Source organism: Thermobia domestica, chromosome 17 (assembly GCF_964235325.1).
Source record: "Thermobia domestica chromosome 17, izTheDome1.hap1.1, whole genome shotgun sequence".
Classification (NCBI taxonomy): domain Eukaryota; kingdom Metazoa; phylum Arthropoda; class Insecta; order Zygentoma; family Lepismatidae; genus Thermobia; species Thermobia domestica.
The window spans coordinates 44,080,417-44,099,817 of NC_137470.1; positions in this window are offsets into that span (position 1 = coordinate 44,080,417).

Below are 19,401 nucleotides of genomic sequence, written 5' to 3' on the forward strand. Positions count from 1 at the left end.
AGACGTTAGAAGGGCGTATTAAGGCAAAGATTCACCCTATATATAGGGTGGAACGTATATCTTGATACCCTCTCTTACTTTTAAGCTAATGGACAAGAAACATTGAAATTTTGTACCATTCCATAGCAGAGGACGACCACTATTTAGCTTAATATTAACCCTGTGATACCGTAATATTAACAGCGCTGTCAACCCTTCATAAACTTAATTTTCTTCAAGTGGCAAACGCCAAGTTACTACATGCTTCATATCTGCAAACTTACGACGCTATATTGTTGCAAACATACAAAAGCAACCCAATTTTGATCTGTCCTAGAACAGGAATGACGCAAGTAAGGCTGGCGGATTAATACGGATCTAAAGTGTCCTAATGATGAATATTACAGTCATCATATGACGTTTATCGAATAAGTAGGAAAAAACGTTACAAGGAAGTGAACACTTTCCTTTTTGGCAAATAACTTTATTTCGAAAAACTGTTTTCATAAGTACCACATCCAGTTACTAGCATGCTTGTCAATATACATGACTATCACAATGCTGTTTACAGCAATTTGATATCTCAAAAATCGGGACATATTTTTTTCTTAACAAAATTATAAAATTGATATACTTCTTAAAATAGCGTATTGGTGGGAAATTTTAGAAACAATTTTAGCTTTACTTTGAATCTTCAGTATTACGTTACAAGAATACTTTTAGATAGGTGCCAACAAAACAAGTTCTGGGAACAAAACAAGTATTAGGAAAACTTTACTCATTTATTTTTTGCATATCTCTGGAATGATTTGATATATTGAATTTCCGTAAATGACATTGCAATGTTCACATCTATTGAAAATAGTTTATGGAGTTGGGTGAGATACTTATCTAAGCAGTTTTTTCAAAATAAAGACTTCTGAAGAAAAGAATAATTTCCAATCTCTTGCAACTTTAATTATATTCATTCGAAATCCTTCACATTATCATCATGGCATTAAACACTAAATTCTTGTCTGACTTGCGTTATTACCGCTGTAAATACTACCTAAATGTTGATGTTTGTAATACTGTGGCGTCTTTACTTTGCAACACTGAATAATAAATAAATTGTAAGTTTATGCTTGTCCTGCAAGTTTGAGATGTGCAATAATTTGGTATAGTACATTTGAAACATACATCTTCGTATTTGGTTCCCAATATTGTTAATCATGTTCTACTGCAAAGTATGGCAAGTGATGTCCCTTTGCATATATTTATGGCACACAATTATAACGGTTTGGTCCATTAGTTTGAAAGTTGCAAGTACATACACATTACTTTTCAAGATAAGGCTAGACAGTTCAGTTCTTTCTCACCCGTCTTATGTTATTGTTTGAGGCAAATATCTCATCAAATTATATCCAATACATATTGTGTAAAACTGAAATTGTGTCTTGATATGTTTACGAATAATAACTTGAACTTGTGCTGTATAAAATAACTATATAACATTAAAAGGAAAGTTTAATTCAAATGTAAATTCAGTTCCTATATTTGTACGTAATTAACAAGAAAGCCATGAAATATAGTTATGTATACAAAACAAATCAATAATAGAAATTTTAGAAGTTCAGGATGCAACATAACTCTTATATTTCGATAGATTTTACTTATTTCAGTAAATAATGCTAGGCATATACTTCGAATATGTTTTTTTTATATTGTTAAAATAAAGAATATTGGATTAACTAATTACTATTTAAATGGCGTTTATATATTACATTTTTTTAAATAAACGAATGCATTAAATTCAATTTATTCTGTAATTGAACATTTAATTGCATAACACAACTAAAATTATATTTTTTAGTACTTACCTTCCTCTTACCAAATTGAAATCCAGCATCACCAAAGTCATTCTCTCGACTTTCACCACATAATCCCGAACCTACAAAAGGAGCAACTTCAGGTGAACCAAACAAAGCAAGCGAAAGAGCAGCACCACTGCTTTAATTTATAATAAACATTTACTAATAGCACTACATATATCCATCCTATTTATTTCTCTTTCCTCTGTTTATCAATCGATATATGGTTATATATAGTGTTCGGTTAGTTACAAATTTTTGTACCTAGGCACAGGTACAAAGTACTGACCAAAATTGTACCTAGGTACAGGTAATAGGTAGAAGCTGGCCAATGTACCTAGGTACAGGTACAGGTATTGATCAAAGTACCCAGAGTACTTTTCTAGGTACAGGTTGCTACCCAAGAATTTTCGTATATAAATGAACAGTCCTCTGTCAAATGAAGTTAGAATATGATATATAATTATAATAATAGATCATTGAGGATGGGATTTACTGTACATTAGATAAGGACAGTTGAGATTTGTAGATTTAGAGTGCATATCCATTTTGATGCTCAGTGAACATATTTGTATTTTCTGGTTCAATCCTCAAACGCTTTTCGATGTATAAAATATTTTCTGTTTAAAATGTGTGTTGAGATTTTTAACAAACACTTATCCAAAGAAAAGTATTGCAAATCAACTACAAAACTTAAATATGCTCACCAACTGACCACAATGTATCCATTTCATTTTGCTCCACTTGTTTCTCGCATTTATATCTGAAATGTCCAGGCTTTGTTTATGTTGTACTGCTAAATATTATTTACACAACAGTTATCAGTTAATACGTGTTATTGAAACACTAGCATTTGGTAAGTACAATTTTTGCAGAGTTCTTACCAACTAGTCCACAAATGACGATGAATCTCAAAGGAAATCCCATATGTATTTCCTTAATAGAAATTCTATTCCAGGATTTCCCGTGCGCTTGAAACCTTAAGTACAACATTGACAGGGAACAGTAAACACAAATAATTTGCAGTAGGCCACGGTTTAATTTTACATTATTTGAAAATCACTAGATAAACGCAATTTACATTAATAAAAAGTGGGAAGTTTTTTCCATGGTTCAGAAACACAAACACTTAACCCATTTGTCTTCCACTACAGCTTTTACTAATACATTGGGACGCTAAATGAAGCAGTTCGAGTTTCACCAGTAACAACATTTCAGATTTTTTCATTCCTTCTCCTTAGCGTAACTTGATTTTAAAAGTAGTAAAGCTTCAAACATATCGTGAGTTAGGCGGTTTCTTCTCGCAGTCAAAATTTATTCCCTTTGCTGAAAAGCCGCTCGACTGGGGCAGATGAGGGCAAAATTGTATTATATTTCAAAAAGATTTGTTTCACAATTAGGAACGAATGCAATGCTGACAGATCTTTGCTTTTGTCCTCCAAATAGGACAGTACTTGAATTTTGGCTGTATTACCTGCACATGAAAGACGTATGGCAAGATAGGCCCCCACTTTAGAAAATTGAAACAATGACTAGGTCATTCGTTTGTACTATGTTTGTACCGAAAATATTTTCGTTTTTACCATTTTCCTTATAGTTTTACTTCAGAGGTCAACTGGGGGACCTATCTTGGCGCCAAGATAGCCCCCCAAATGTCATCCTTCTTTCTCGAAAAGTATCAGGGTACAAACAAAATTTTTCGATATAATCGGTACAAAGGATTTGCTTTCGAATTGTGTATTTCATTTTCTATGCTGTGATACGGGGGATATCTTGGCGCCAAGATAGCCCCCCAGTTGATCTCTCAAGTAACCCTATAAAGAAAATGTACAAATGAAAATATTTTTGGTACAAACGGTACAAACGTACTGCAAACGAATGACCTAATCATTGTTTCAAATTTCTAAAGTTGGGGGCTATCTTGTCATACGTCATGAAAGCGTGTCTGAGGAAGGATTTTGATTCTGAAATTTAAAAAAAAGAAGAAGTTATCAGAATCGCAGTCGTAAAGCTTTGACATTGCTCCTAAATCACTGGTTTTAAGTTCTGACAACTTTGCAGCTTCGCTAAACCATAACTGCTTGCCATGTTGAAGTTTCCTGGATCAGATTCGATCCATTTTAGTTTGAACTTTGGAATAGTGCAAGTCCCTGCCTTGCTCGAGGAACAACTTCTGTCAATCACTGATGCGAAGCGACTCTCCAAGCCATCCAAGATAGAGCTTACAAGAGGAGAACAGAATTCCAAATGTGATGTTTAGATTTCACTTGATACGCTACAGGCAAAACAAATTTCAAATACAGTTGTCGCCCTGCAGTATGTCCAGCGCTGACGCCAAAGGTTTCATAATTGTGATATATTCACTCTAAAGTTCAATGTCAGATGTTTTAACCTGCCTATGCTCAATTGCCTGCATAGGTCTTCTAGATGCCCTTTGACCGAAACAATCTTTGTGATCGAGTCGAATGAAGAATTCCACCTTGTTGGGAATGGGACTGGAAGCTAAAAGCCACATATGCCCTTGAAAACATCCGCTGATTTTGTAGTTCTTACTAAATATGACCAAAAGAACCAGTGAAATTACATCAAGTTTCGACTTATTTGTTCTTTGGGTTTGGTCAAACTAGCTCAAACTAAAACCAAGAATAAAATTAGCAAGAAAATAATAATATAGCTGAACTTGGTGATGCAGGTAAGAAATTATGATTCACTGAAAATCAATGTGTGCGAGATGGATCAGAAAATTTCTTTCAAAGAAGCAAGAAAATATACAATATTTTTTTGTGTGTGCAACCTACCTAAAAATTCAACTACGAAATATACCTAAAATATGTATTAAGTACAGGAAAATCATACCAAGGTACAGGTACTAGGTACAAAATACTAAATGTACCTAGGTACAGATCTTAGGTACGCGTTTTGTACCTAGGTACTGTATCTAGGTACAAAGTACCTAGGTACTTCCCAACACTGGCTATATATGGTGGCCCATCCATCTAGAAATGTCCCTTTAACTTCAGAGTGAATAAATGCAAGACTCTATAATTATAACACATGTAAATATTAAAAGAGGATTGTTAATTATTAATCCAATACTTTACTATGAATTCTATAAAATCATTTGATATAATGAGCAAGATATTCTGAATAAGGAAGAACAAATCTACATTAAAGTTTGAAAATTCGGCATCATTTTGCGAAATTATGCGATATACGAGTATGTCTAATCAAATCATATGTACACACACACACACACACACACACATACACACACACACACACACACACACACATATATATATATATATATATATATATATATATATATATATATATATATATATACGCTAATGATTATGAAACCAAACACTATTCGAAGCTTTCTTGCACCCACTGGAAAACGTGAAGTATATTAATATTTATTTGCAAATATTGTTATTGTAGACTGTTCCCATAATGCCCACCGACTTCGATTTTACAAAATTTGAGAAATAAATTTCACTTCTTATTTTGTGGTCAATTTGAAGGCATTTTATTATACTACCATTAAGAAACCCATATACATCATATTACGAATCAATCATTATGGAACAATTTCATGTGTTACACGCAGCAGTGGTACCAATCTTTGAAAGTTTCATTTACAACTTGTTTTCCTTTTTTTCTTTTGTAATTGATTTTGTGACTAATGGTGCATTCATTATAAAGGTACAACAAGATGTTTTCTCTCTCTCTTTCTCTCTCTCGGTCTCTCTCTCTCTCTGTGTTTCTAGTTTCCGGCGTAAGCGTGTGGATACTACCAGGTATACTTTCGTGTGTACATATGCTAGTTTGTGTGTGTGTAGCGGGGGTATATGAATTGGTATCGCGTAGTAGAACTTATCAATATTAGTACGTACAAACGAGCGGCCGTTACTTCACACGATAACTTTGGACGAATGCGAATTTTTTTAATTCTGCTTTTTGCAATAAATAAGTAGAGTGATTCCTCTAGAGGGAGTTCCTTAATGGAGGTGATTCGCCAACTGGAAGTGGTAGAAATGGGTCATTTCCGATTTTAACGTTGATCACTATAGAGCTTACAAAATTTGGACGATTTCTGTGTTTGAATTTCATGATAATATTTGAGTGTACGTCTCATATAAGCTCGATGCGGAAAGGAAATCCTAAACTTAAATAATAACTAACTCGAAACCGATGAGAGTACAAAACTCAAGGTTTCTGCAGAAAAATAGCACAAAAATTTGAAATAGAAAAAGTATCAAGTATCCATTGGAGGGGGAGGGAAAGAATGCGAACACGGACATAAGACCACAAAACAAATTATTGAAATGGCAGTCAGTGATGATTATAGAGGTGGCTCTTGGGCCTAGAGCTTCGAAATTCACCCTATGGCATTCTAGCAGCACACCATCTGTTACTATAATTTTTACAGTACTATATTCAACCATCGTTTATTCAATTCCCTCGCCCTGGAAAATCTGAAATGAACATTGCTTCCTATCGTGCTCAATATGAATTACATGTATTTTAGCAGTACTGCTTTTCACGTCCATTTAGACAACCCCCCCTCTCAAGACTCAATCGGAAATGGTCTCAATCGTTTGTACATCGTTTGTACAGAAATGTGCATGCGAAACTTTCGTTTGTACACAATTAGGGGCGCCGCCAGAACAAACACAAAGTGGGTGTTGTCCAAATGGTAGACTCCACCATGTCAAAATTCAACCACAAATTGTCGCAATCGTTTCTACATCTTTTCTACAGAAATATGCATGCGAAATTTTTGTTTTAAACAATTAGGAGCGCCGCCAGAACTAAAACAAAGTAGAGGGCTGTCTAGATGATAGCCCCCCCTACCATGTCCAATTCAATCTCAAATTGACGAAATCGTTTGCACATAGTTTGTACAGAAATAAGCAGCAAAATTTTGGTTTGTACACAATTAGGGGCGCTGCGAGAATGAAAAAAAAATAAGGAGCTGTCCAAATGATAGCCCCCCACCATGTCAAATTAAATCACAAATCGTCGCAATCGTTTCACATTGCTTGTACAGAAATGTGCAGACCAAATTTTCGTTTATACAAAATTAGGGGCGCCGCCAGAAGGAAAATAGAATGGTGGCTGTCTAGTGGTAGTCCCACACCATGCCCAATTCAATCAAAAACTGTCCCAATTGTTTGTACATCTTTTGTGCAGAAATGTGCAGCGAAAATTTCGTTTGTACAAAATTAGGGGCGCCGCCAGAACAAAAACAATGTGGAGGTCTGTCTAAATGGAAGCCCCCACCATGTCCAATTCAATCACAAATTATATCAATCGTTTCTATATCGTTTGTACGGAAATGTGCAAGAGAAATTTTCGTTTGTAAATAATTAGGGGCGCCGCCAGAACGAAAAAAATGTGGGGGGCTGTCTAAGTGGTAGACCCCCACCATGTCCAGTTGAATCACAAATTGTCGCAGTCGTTTTCACATCGTTTGTACAGGCAAAATTTTCGTTTATACATAATCAGGGCTGCCGCCAGAATGAAAACAAGGGGGGGTGCTGTCTAAGTGGTAGCGCCTACCAAGTCCAATTCAGTCACAAATTGTCGCAATCGATTTTACATTGTTTCTACAGAAATATGGAGGCCAAATTTTCGTTTGTACACAATTAGGGTCACCGCCAGAACGTAAACAAAGTGGGGGATGTCTCAGTGGTAGCCCCCACTATGTCCAATTCAATCACAAATTGTCGCAATCGTTTGTACATAGGTTGTACAGAAAAACGCAGGCTAAATTTTCGTTTGTACACAATTAGGGGCGCCGCTTTAACGGAAACAAAATGGGGTCTGTCTACATGGTACCCCCACCATGTTTTCCTTCTAACTTGCACAGAGACCGTTATTCTCATCTCGTTCAGGAAATTGATAAGTGGAAGATATAACAAATTCACAAAGTAGACTGTTAAAGGGAAAATTATAACACAGTATCTTGTTTTATTTGAACATTTTCATGAAACTCATTTTGCGGAAACTATAAAATGCATGGTGAAGCATTTTGGTGCATTCAGCATTCTAATTTACGAGTAGGGTTGCTAGCTGGCCGGTATTTTACCGGTCTGGCTGGGAATGTTGCTGTGATTTTGATTAATGCCGGTGACAGGTAAAAACTTCTTATTAGCTCCCTTCTGACAGGTATTTTGGAATCTGCAATCCAGAATATAACATTGAACATCGAAATTTTTCAACAGTGCCTTTACAAACACAAATTTCCGTTGTATTATACAGTATCAATATTTTTTTAATCTATAGCAGTTTTTTTAAATTAATTTAACATAAAAAATTTGATAACACTTAGATTCTATTGTAAAAGAATTTTATAAATTTATTGAGAGTAGAAAATGACTTTTTACAGCAATTTCCTTTGTTTGAAGTGTAAGTTTATAGAGTAAATTTCATTTTATGAATCAACAATTGTTACGTAAAGATTAATATCCAGTATTATTAATCTGTTTTGATAATTTGAAAGAAGTGGCAATTGCTGGTAAAAAGAATAACGATCAATACAGTCTTTAGTTTCTCACTTGTACATTTTGAGGGTGTGCCGGTAATTTTGTTTTCCTGAGTTGGTAACCTATTTACGAGGTTTTGCTTCAACTCTGCTACGTAGTGGCTCCGTACTGACACTCCGCATGCAAATAAATATGTAAGGCTACTATACGTCCTGGTTTCTTAAAATTTGTCCCGGTGTGCAGAAATTTTCCTTTTTGTCCTTTTTTTTATGAATTACATATCAAAAGTCCTGAAAATATAATAAAATCGACTTATTCCTTTTGCTTTCGATTTCGACAATACTATAGGAACAATTTCATTCTAATCTTTATTATTATTCCGATCGCTGCCTCCCTGTATATAACATGCAATGTCTAAATCCTCCTAACTGGCACTCTTATCACCAAAAGTAAGAATGTATACCCCGAGATGGCAATAAATTCTTGTGACGTTAGAGACCAGCCCCGAAAACATTTTTTTCTGCTTCAGAAAAACAATTATGCAAATTGCTTTATTTTAGTTCGCATTCTAGGTTAACAAAAATAAATCAGTCCATTGAAATTTGGAAACAACTTCTTAAATCTGGATTTTTTTTTCTTTATAGACATGTAGAGCCTATGAGGTGGTATGTGTAATAATATTAAAAATATAACTTTTGCCTAAATATTGTATGTTCACTGATTGTCTTTATATTGTATAACAGCTTCTAGCTTCTATAATAATTTTTAGCACTGTTGATTAAGTATGGACTATATTAATACATTGTTTTAAGTTGTGTATTTAGTGCAATGCTGTAGTAAAATTCGAGAGATAAAATTAATACAAAATGCAATATTTACTACTAATTTGTAAGATTTCCCGTCCTTTCTGATTAAAAAAAATATGGTAGCCTTAAAGTATGTTAAACCACACAAAATAAATTGTACTCTAAATTGTACCCCTCTGATAGTGCTCTCAGACGGGTCGGGTTACGGGTCGGGTCGGTTCAGGTCAGCTCGGGTCGGGTTGTCACATTCTTCACTTATTTTGAAATACTATAAGGAGCTTTGTTGTATAATTCAATTCGAAGTTGGTGATGATTGTTACTAATTGTAGCTGAAATATAATAAAATTTTAATTTAACCCTATATTAACTAATTGGCATGGCAATTGTAATTAATATTACTACTGACTTTTTTTCTTTCTGCGTTTTTATGTGAAGTTAAATGTCACAATAAGTAAAATTGAAAGGAAATATCTAGTTAACGTCCCACGTTATGCACCAACGCTAAGAGAGACAGTGATGATGAGAAATAATTGAAGTGGTTGAATGAAGAAAGTGGGAGGAAATGGGAGAACACCGAGAAAACCCATGCACATGGTGTTTGTCCACCAGAAAACTTATTTGGTACGAGCTGGAATCAATACCCATGGACCTTCGGGTCAAACATCTGCCTTTGGGCAGGACACATTATTATTATTATTATTATTATTATTATTATTATTATTATTATTATTATTATTATTATTATTATTATTATTATTATTATTATTATTATTATTGTTACTTTTAGAGTGACCAAGAAAGTTCCGCCGCCTTTTCACCAACACCTTCGAACATTGATATGAACCTAAGACGTACCTGGAATATCAAAAATAGTCTCCATCAGCATCGATGACCTTCTGCCAACGTTCTGGAAGGCTATGGATTCCATCGCAGTCGAACTTGGTTTGACGTGAAGCGAAGAAGGTATCAAGTGCATATTGAACCTCTACTAGCGATTTGAAGTGGCGTTCTCTAAGGTGATTGTCCAAGGAATGGAACAGGTGATAACCGGACGGTACAATGTCCGTGGAGTATGTCGGATCCAATAGTGTTTCCCATCCAAGGCGTAGAATGGTGTCCTGGGTCATCTTAGCTATGTGGGGCTTAACGTTGCCTTGTAAAAGGAACCGGTCCATGGGATGCTAACGAACGATGACGGCGCCGTGAAGCTTCGTACAGGACCCACTTCCCATCACATGTCATGAAATTGCTCCTTCCTGGACGAGGCACCAAAGAAACACAGGTGTCTGCTCGCGTTGCTTTCTGGCTCCAAGTCAAATCATGTAGGACCCATCAACCCAACTTGCATTGCTTCCCAAGTTGATGGTGGTGGTGCCGAATGGTTTCTCCACTAACACTGAATTGTACCATGTCCTGCGGAAACGAACTAAGCGACACTTTCATACTTTTAAGAAAATTACGTATAAAGGTTGGTGTCCAGCATTAATTTAGTCGTAATCGAAAGTGGATTGTTTCTTTTTTCTTTTTTTTTCTTTTTGGAAAGGTGTTGGTTTTCCTCTCTTTTCGATTGTGCAAAACGTTCTAATGGTTATCAGGAAGCAATCGTCGCATTTACGTGGATTTTCAAAGTTTGGCGCTTAGTTCATTTTTGGATAACACGGTACAATTGTAGTACCAGTTCCTCACATGTCTGTCTTCGCCTCAATTGCTGCTTGAAGATTTTTATTTTGAACATCTTTTTGTCTTCCGGCACGTGGTGCGTCTTTGAGTGTTTCTTCACTGCCCTTAAACCGTCCTACCGCTGCATTCCCTGCGTAGTCACGAGACCCTCAACAAAGTCCTGTCATATCTTACGCTCCGCGGAGCAGGTTTTACCCCAATTTGAACTCCTGAAGCAAACAAGCCCTTATGACGCTCTGTGAAGGTCCCATGTTTACTCTTTCCTTACGCACGTTCACGGTGTATCTGAACAGCCACAACCAGGTAGTATGTTGGATATACTTACTAGTGTTGCTCACGAGACCAGGTTTGGGGCATTCTCGTCTCGAAAATGTGTCGTGAAGGTAGTCTCGTCTCGAAAACTAGATATGTTTGTATTGAAAGAGGTCTGTCACTTCTCGTACCCTTTCATGAAAATTCTGTCTCGTCTCGTCTCGTCCAACAACTGACCTTCGCCTTATCTATATTCGCATTCAACTTACGGTGTGAGGGCCAATTGAACACAGACCTCCACAAAAAGAGACAGAACTTTCTTGGTCACCTTCAGATAATAATAATAATAATAATAATAATAATAATAATAATAATAATAATAATAATAATAATAATAATTATTATTATTATTATTATTATTATTGTTGTTGTTGTTGTTGTTGTTGTTGTTATTATTATTATTATTATTATTGCTGCGGTAGTGATTTGACTTTCTCGGCACTAAATTACTCGCTGATTTTATACAACGTTGCAAATATCTGCTGGAAAAATTAATCAAGAAAAAATTAAAAGGTAATTCCTTACAGAATAATATTTGATTGCAATTAGTTCCTTATTATTAGGGATGCGCACGAGTCGAGTCGAGACAGTATTTTCCTGAGGAAGTTCGAATCGAGACACAGCTCTTCCAATAGAAAAATATACGTTTTTCGAGTCGAGACATTACTTTTACAGCACATTTTCGAGACGAGACAGCCTCAAATCTTGTCTCCTGCGTATCCCTACTTATTATCCTATCAGACAGCAACGCTGTTTTTAAATAGAAAAAACGGGATGTTAACATAATGAAATTTTTGTTTATTACACAGCAAAAAACATTAAAAAAAGTTCTATATACATTCCTTACTAGAAAATCATGTTTTATTCAGAACTTCAAATTTTATTTTGACTTTCGTAGTTGATTGCCTAAATTTTAACCTTGAAAGTTTGGATGTGGAGGAAAATAGAGAAGGTAAGCAGGATAGAGAGGAAAACGAATTAGGAAATGCTGAAAAAATGCAAGACACGAGAGCAATATTGGACGATATAAGGAAGCGAAAAAAAAATGGACGGATCACAAGTTTCGATCTTGCTAAGGGATTGCATTCTGAGAGATGTAGTAAAGGGGGTGATATCAGGAGAGCGAGAGTGTTTAAGAAGGTTGCAATTGATAAATTATAATAAGGAGGGTGGTACATTATGTTGGGTTGCGAGAAAGATACTAGCGGGAAATCGCAAAAATGGAAGCTTCTTACCTAGTTCACGGAAACTGGCCTGTCATTAATGGCAGAACACTGAGGAGGAGGAAGAGGAGGATGAGGAGTATAATTATACTACAAATAAAAAAGCCGAAACAATGGTTTATGTATACGAATTGTCCAGCATTTTTTTTCTGATGGCAGCTTTGTAAGGTTCTAGTTCTCTCAAACTGGTTAGATTGTAAGGTCAGGTCATTCGGGTCGGTTGCCGGGTTAGGTTACCTCGGGTCGGGTCACTCGGGTCATCTAGGGTCGAGTCAATAGGGTCTGATTGTCCGGTCGGGTTATTCGGGTCGGATTGTCGGGTCGGATTGTCGGGTCGGGTAAATCGGGTCGGATCACAGGTCCGGTCACTCGGGTCGGCTCGGGTCATCGGGTCGGGTCAGTCAATCCGGGTCACGGGCCGGGTCGGGTCGCTCTTCAACACATAATTTCCACGAATATTACAATATATCACGGTTTATACCTCATTTAACTTCCAGTAAAAAATATATTCAATGATGTGTACACCATGTCGCCGTTTTGTATGAGGGAATTTCTAGAAGTTTTGTGGGAATTTGATGGAGTATAGATTCCTGTGTGTATGTATGTGATACCTTACAGGATACAAGATGCCGAGGAAGTGTGAATCAACCGGACAATTTCTGTTATGTATATGGGGAGCTGACATTTAAATTGCAACGTCGATATTTTACTCCAATTGTGAGGGAGTGTTACCAGTTATATTTTGGTTGCTGTGTAGGAGACCAAGATAAGAATTTCGCTCCTTACTACATTTCTTGTACTTGCGTGAAACGTCTGATTGGGTGGGCAAATGGTGAACGAAACATGAACTTCGCGGTACCGATGATCTGGAAGGAAACAAAAGATCATTCTTCAGACTGCTACTTTTGTATGACACAGATGAAAGAAATAACCAGTAAATCTAAGCACACAGTACAGTACCCTAATTTGCCATCAGCAATTAGGCCAGTTCCACACAGTGCAGAATTACCTGTACCAGTACCTCTTCCTCATCTTACGGTAAATGAGAATTACATATGAGGCGGTTTTTTTTGTTTTTCTTTAGGCAACCACTGAAGTTCCAAATGAAGAAGATGATCCTACTTATGTAGAAAGCACATCTACATTGGATCCCCATCTAATAACTGAGGATGAACTAAATGACTTCGAACGGGATTTAAAACTCTCCAAGATACAGACATAACTTCTTGCTTCTAGATTTAAAGGCTGGAATCTGCTCCATCGTGACACTAAAGTGTGTATTTTTCGAAACCTTCATACAGAGTTTCAAAACTATTATTCTCAAGAAAATGATTTAGTGTATTGTAACAATGTCTGTGCTGTAATGGATACAGTTGGACATGCACATATAAGTACAGAGTGGAGATTGTTTATTGACTTTTCCAAAACTAATTCTAAGGCTGTCCTTTTGCACAATGGCAACAAATTTCCTTCAGTGCATTTGACTTATGCAACTAATATGAAAGAGACGTATGAAAACATCGAAATAGTGTTAGAAAGAACTCAGTATGAGAAATACAAGTGGACCGTTTGCTGTGATTTAAAAGTCATATCTTTGTTAATGGGTTTGCAGCTTGGTTATACGAAATGTTGTTTCCTCTGCGAATGGGGCAGCAGGAACAAAGCGGAACATTACATCAAGAAGGAATGGCCAAAGCATGCATTAACTCCTGGACAGAAAAATGCTGTTTATTCCTCACTGGTGAGCCCTGATAAGATAATTCTACCTCCTCTTCACATAAAGTTGGGCCTCTTCAAAAACTTTGTTAAGGCAATGGAAAAAAGTAATGCAGGATTTTGTTACCTCAAGGAAAAATTTCCTCGGGTTAGTGACGCTAGGGATTTTTGTAGACCTCAAATAAGATGTTTGATTCGTGACCAAACATTTGAGGATCTCTTAACTCTGGTTGAGAAAACAGCTTGGTGTACATTTAAATGTTTAACAGAGAACTTTTAGGAAACAACAAAGCCCCAAATTACCGTGAAATTGTGAGTGATTTCCTGCAATCATACAAAGAAATGGGTTGCAACATGTCCCTAAAAGTTCACTTTCTAGACTACCACCTGCATTTCTTTCCTGAAACCTTGGTGCTGTTAATGATGAGTATGGGAACACTTTCATCGGGACATTTCCTTCATGGAGAAGAGATACCAGTGACAGTGGAGTTCAAAAATGCTAGCTGATTACTGTTGGACACTTAAAAGAGATGTTTCGGAAGCCAAACACAGAAGAAAGTCAACTACTAAAACATATTAGTTGAGGTAAATAAGTGTTCATTTATTAAAAAGATACCACTCAATTCTTTTGTATGATTTATTAAGCAGATATAAAATGGTGACACGGTGTATACATCATTAAAAATATGTTTTATTTCAAATCCGATGAGATATAAACCGTGCTTATATTGTAATTTTCGTGGAAGTTATATGTGATTCTATCTGCACTATTAAATATGGTAAAATGAACAGTACACATAGCATATATTTTATATAAATACGTTTATTTCTCTAGAAAGAATAATGCTATTCTTATGAAACTTAGAGGGCCTACTAACTATAAATCAAGCTAACATACAGTATAATTTGTGCGTTTGTATACTTAAGGACCCCGAGCTACAGGTATGAAAATGGTAAAAAAAAAATTGAGGGGAAATTTCCCAAAAATCCTTTTGTGACGGGAAAACTGAGGGTGATGGCGAACAACTGATTGCAGAGTCGAATTCTACGTGAATAGTTCTATTAGAAACACGTATTTTCTTCTGTGTCCCAGAGAAAAAGAATGTTTTTGTCGACTAATGTAATAGGTATCATTTTTAATCTCAGCAACCATTATTCAAACCGGCTAACGTTGATCGTTAAACACCAAAAACGATAATACATAGCTGTAGCCCAACCCCTTTCTTACTTTCTAGGTTAACTATCAAAAACATTAAAACACGATACACTGGTTTAACATTTGAAATGAGAATTCGAAACAAGAACTTTCATATCTCTAACTTTGAGCAATTCCGAGATATATACATAATTACTATAATCATAATCCCCATCTCTTTTTTTCAATTCTAGGTCAAATATTAAAAAAAATACTCACATCCGTATATTATTTACTAGAAACGAAACTTTTACCTGCACATTTCTGCACAAACGATATATAAACGATCTCGACAATTTTTTGTTCAATCGAACATGGTGGGGCTAGACGTCTCCCCTTTGTTTTCGTTCTGTCGACGCACCTGATAGCGTAGAAAAAAGCATCAGCCTGCGCATTACTGTACAAACGATGTACAAACGATCGAGATAATTTTCTTTTGAATCGGACTTGGGGAAGTGTTACCAATTAGGCAGCTTATACTTTGTTATCGATTTGGCGCGCCCCTAATAGAGTACAAACGAAATGTTGAATGCAAATTTCTGTACAAAGACGTACAAACAAGTGCGACAGTTTGTGGTTGAATTGGACATGGTGAGAGAGCTACCATTTATACAGTCCCCAACTTTTTTCGTTCTTACGGCGCCCCTAATTGTGTACAAACGGAAACTTCGCCTGCACATTTCTGTACAAACGATGTACAAACGATTACAAGAATTTGTGATTTAATTGGACATGGTGGAGGCTACCACTTAGACAGCCCCTGACTTTGTTTCGTTCTGGCGGCGCCCCCAATTATGTACAAACGAAAACTTCGCCTGCACATGTCTAGACAAACAATGTACAAACGATTGTGACAATTAGTGATTGAATGGGACATGGTGGGGTTCTATCACTTAGACAGCCCCCACTTTGTTTTCGTTCTGGCGGCGTCCCTAAGTGTGTACAAACGAAACTTTTGCCTGCACATATCTGTACAAACGATGTACAAACGATTGCGAGAAGTAGTGATTGAATTGGACATGGTGGAGGGGCTAAAATTCAGACAGCCCCCACATTGTTTTCCTTCTGGCGGCACCCCTAATTGTGTACAAACAAAAATTTCTCCTGCACATTTCTGTACAAACGATGTGCAAACGATTGCGGCAATTTGTGATTGAATTGGACATGGTGGTGGCTACCACTTAAACAGCCCGTCACTTTGTCTTCGTTCTGGCGGCGCCCCTAATTATGTACAAGCGAAAATTTCGCCTGCACGTTTCTGTACAAACGATGTACAAACGATTGCGACAATTTTTGATTGAATTGGACATGGTGGGGGCTACCATGTAGACAGACCCCACTTTGTTTTCGTTATGGCGGCGCCCCTAATTGTGTGCAAACGAAAATTTCGCCTGCACATTTCTGTACAAACGATTGAGACCATTTCCGATTGAGTCTGAAAAGGTGTGTGTGTGGGGGGGGGGCTGTCTAAATGGACGTCTGCATTTCAACTCTAGTGTAATGAAATTCTTCCAGGAGAAAATCTGTAATCAACGCTGTCAGTAGCTACGTGCTCGACTAGCAGACATTTACAAGTATAGCTTAAATTTCGTATTTTTTCAACAGTTAACGAATTTAAAACCGTATTATAATTCAAAGTACTTATCATATTTCCATCGTAAACAAGAATATGTAGTCAACTTCTTAAATACTTCGCTTCGCAGGAACCCGTTCAGCGCGTACGACAAGCAAAAACAGCATGTTTGGCGTCTCATAAATGACAAAGGAGAAAAAAGAAAAGGAAAAGCAGCACAGCAGTGCATTATCGCAGTCAGAGCTGACAACATAGTTTCGGTCGTCACTTACGCCAATAGACTTACAAGCGGTGTACAAGAGTTATATAGTTTCAATATACGTTGTGCCACAGTAGCACTACAGGCGGAATGTGCACGAACTACAAATGAATATGTTTCTTACAAGTATCAGTCACTGTTGCACCCTCTTTACATTCTACACATCCTTTTCTCTCCCTCTTTTTGACCTTGACAAACAGAGGTGCCAGGCTTTCCGATTTCACAACTATAAACTGTTTGTGTACAGAGTACGTTTTCAGTTCTTCGAATGACTGTGCGCGCGAAGAACAAGGGTAATGATCGGACAACCGTATACGGCAGCTAGAAACACCCGGTTGCAATTTAAAATTTTAAATAGCAATATAGAGCCTTGACAATGCCGTGAGGATGTATATATATATATGCCCCTTTATGTGTAAATAAACGCAGAATATTTTTACAAATTCCCCGTAAGTACATATATCTCCTTAGCACCGCTGCTACTTAGATAATATAAAATCATAGTGCTATTCGAACAGTTTAATGTTTCGAACCATTATGATGATGTGAAATACATGGACACAGATGGATGTGTTGCTTAAAATGGAGTCTTTTCGTAATTATTACATAGACTGTTGTTTTCCTTTATTCCCACAACAAGAATCCATTTAATAGTTATGTGCGCAATGTCGTTAGATGCTTCATGAATCCCGATCGAATACTATGGTTCAGAGAAATTTTAGGACACAATAACACAAATAGCCACCAGAGAAACAAATTGTTATTGTATATGATAAGCGTTTCGTCGATACCGATTAGGTGTCACATTAGGCAGAGGATCAACGAAAGTCTGCTCGGTGGGAAATTCGTCTACGCTCAGAAATTTTTGCTCCTTTAGTTTCTTTACAACAGTGTTTATTTGTGTTAAGTTAGGCTCTGAGATATGTGATTATACTATATATATATATATATATATATATATATATATATATATATATATACACAGAACTCTATCAATTTGACTTCCGTACATTGCGTTTCTGCATAACATTTGACGTCCGCGATCTTTTGACGTCCGTATACCGGACGTCAAATTGTAAGCCATTGGAAATCGACTTTGTGTTTTTATTTTTCTATGTTTGATGCATGAGTCTGATAGATTCATTCATATATAGGATAATTAGAGCTAAAGAAATATTATTAGTATTAATTTAAATCTTTTAGAACGAAGTGAAGGAATGGAAGAGGACGTTAAAATGATAGAAAGTTGTAAAATAATATACTTTTGGTAGTTCCAACTTTTCCCGCTAGGCGTACCATAGTCGGTTTTGTATATACATTTAGGAGTATATTCTATACATCTTGCCGATCATTTGACGTCCCCAAGCTGGCAACGTCGCAGTTGATCTTAGATGAGTATATTCAAAGTTCTTCCGTACATACGGACAATTTAGCGTCCTTAAATTGGGAGCGCGGAAATTTCTGCTGTTATTACTGTATGTAAAATTCATTTTCTGTCCATTGATTTCTTTTTGAAGAAATATTTCTCTGAAACGATAGAAGTGGGAAACATAAAACTCTGTAGCCAAATACCCTTTAACTCAGAAGACAACGTGAGTGCTTATTGTTTTAAAGCAGCTAAACGCAATACAGCTAACCTCGAAAGGGAAATAATTTGCAGCAGAATTTTTCAGACAGATACTCTTTAGTTCTAACAATACATTTCCATTATGGTTTCGTAATCAGCAGTTCCCAACAGAAATCCCCTCACCACTCATACCAATGGGGAATGAAATTGGGTTAATCTTAAAGAGATTATCACTATGCATCTCAGACGATCATTAATCTATTGATGAAAAGCTAATATCGGTCGCTTTATAATATTACATGACACATGTATAGAATAATGTTAGTTATGACTAAATTCTTAAGTGATTCAAGAAAGTAACTACCTAACTAAAATTAGCAACATTGATTTATGAATAATCATTTAAAATTTCTAAAGAAGCAGAAAACTCATATATAGACCACTGTTATTCTTATTATTATTATTATTATTATTATTATTATTATTATTATTATTATTATTATGTGCTATCATGTGTATCACTGGCCAAAAACATAGCATCCCTTAAGTCCTCTACCAACAGTGACACAATCTAGGCTGCTTTTGCTTTCCGTTGTTTTCCTTCACTTTCTTTTTTCTAACTTCGAGGGCCAAATATTTCCTAAAAAGATATTCCTCTCTTAGATTTATATTCACATCGAAACAATGTACGTGGTCTTTTACTAGAATGAGACTAGGAATTACATTTCTGAAACCAAGATGACTCCG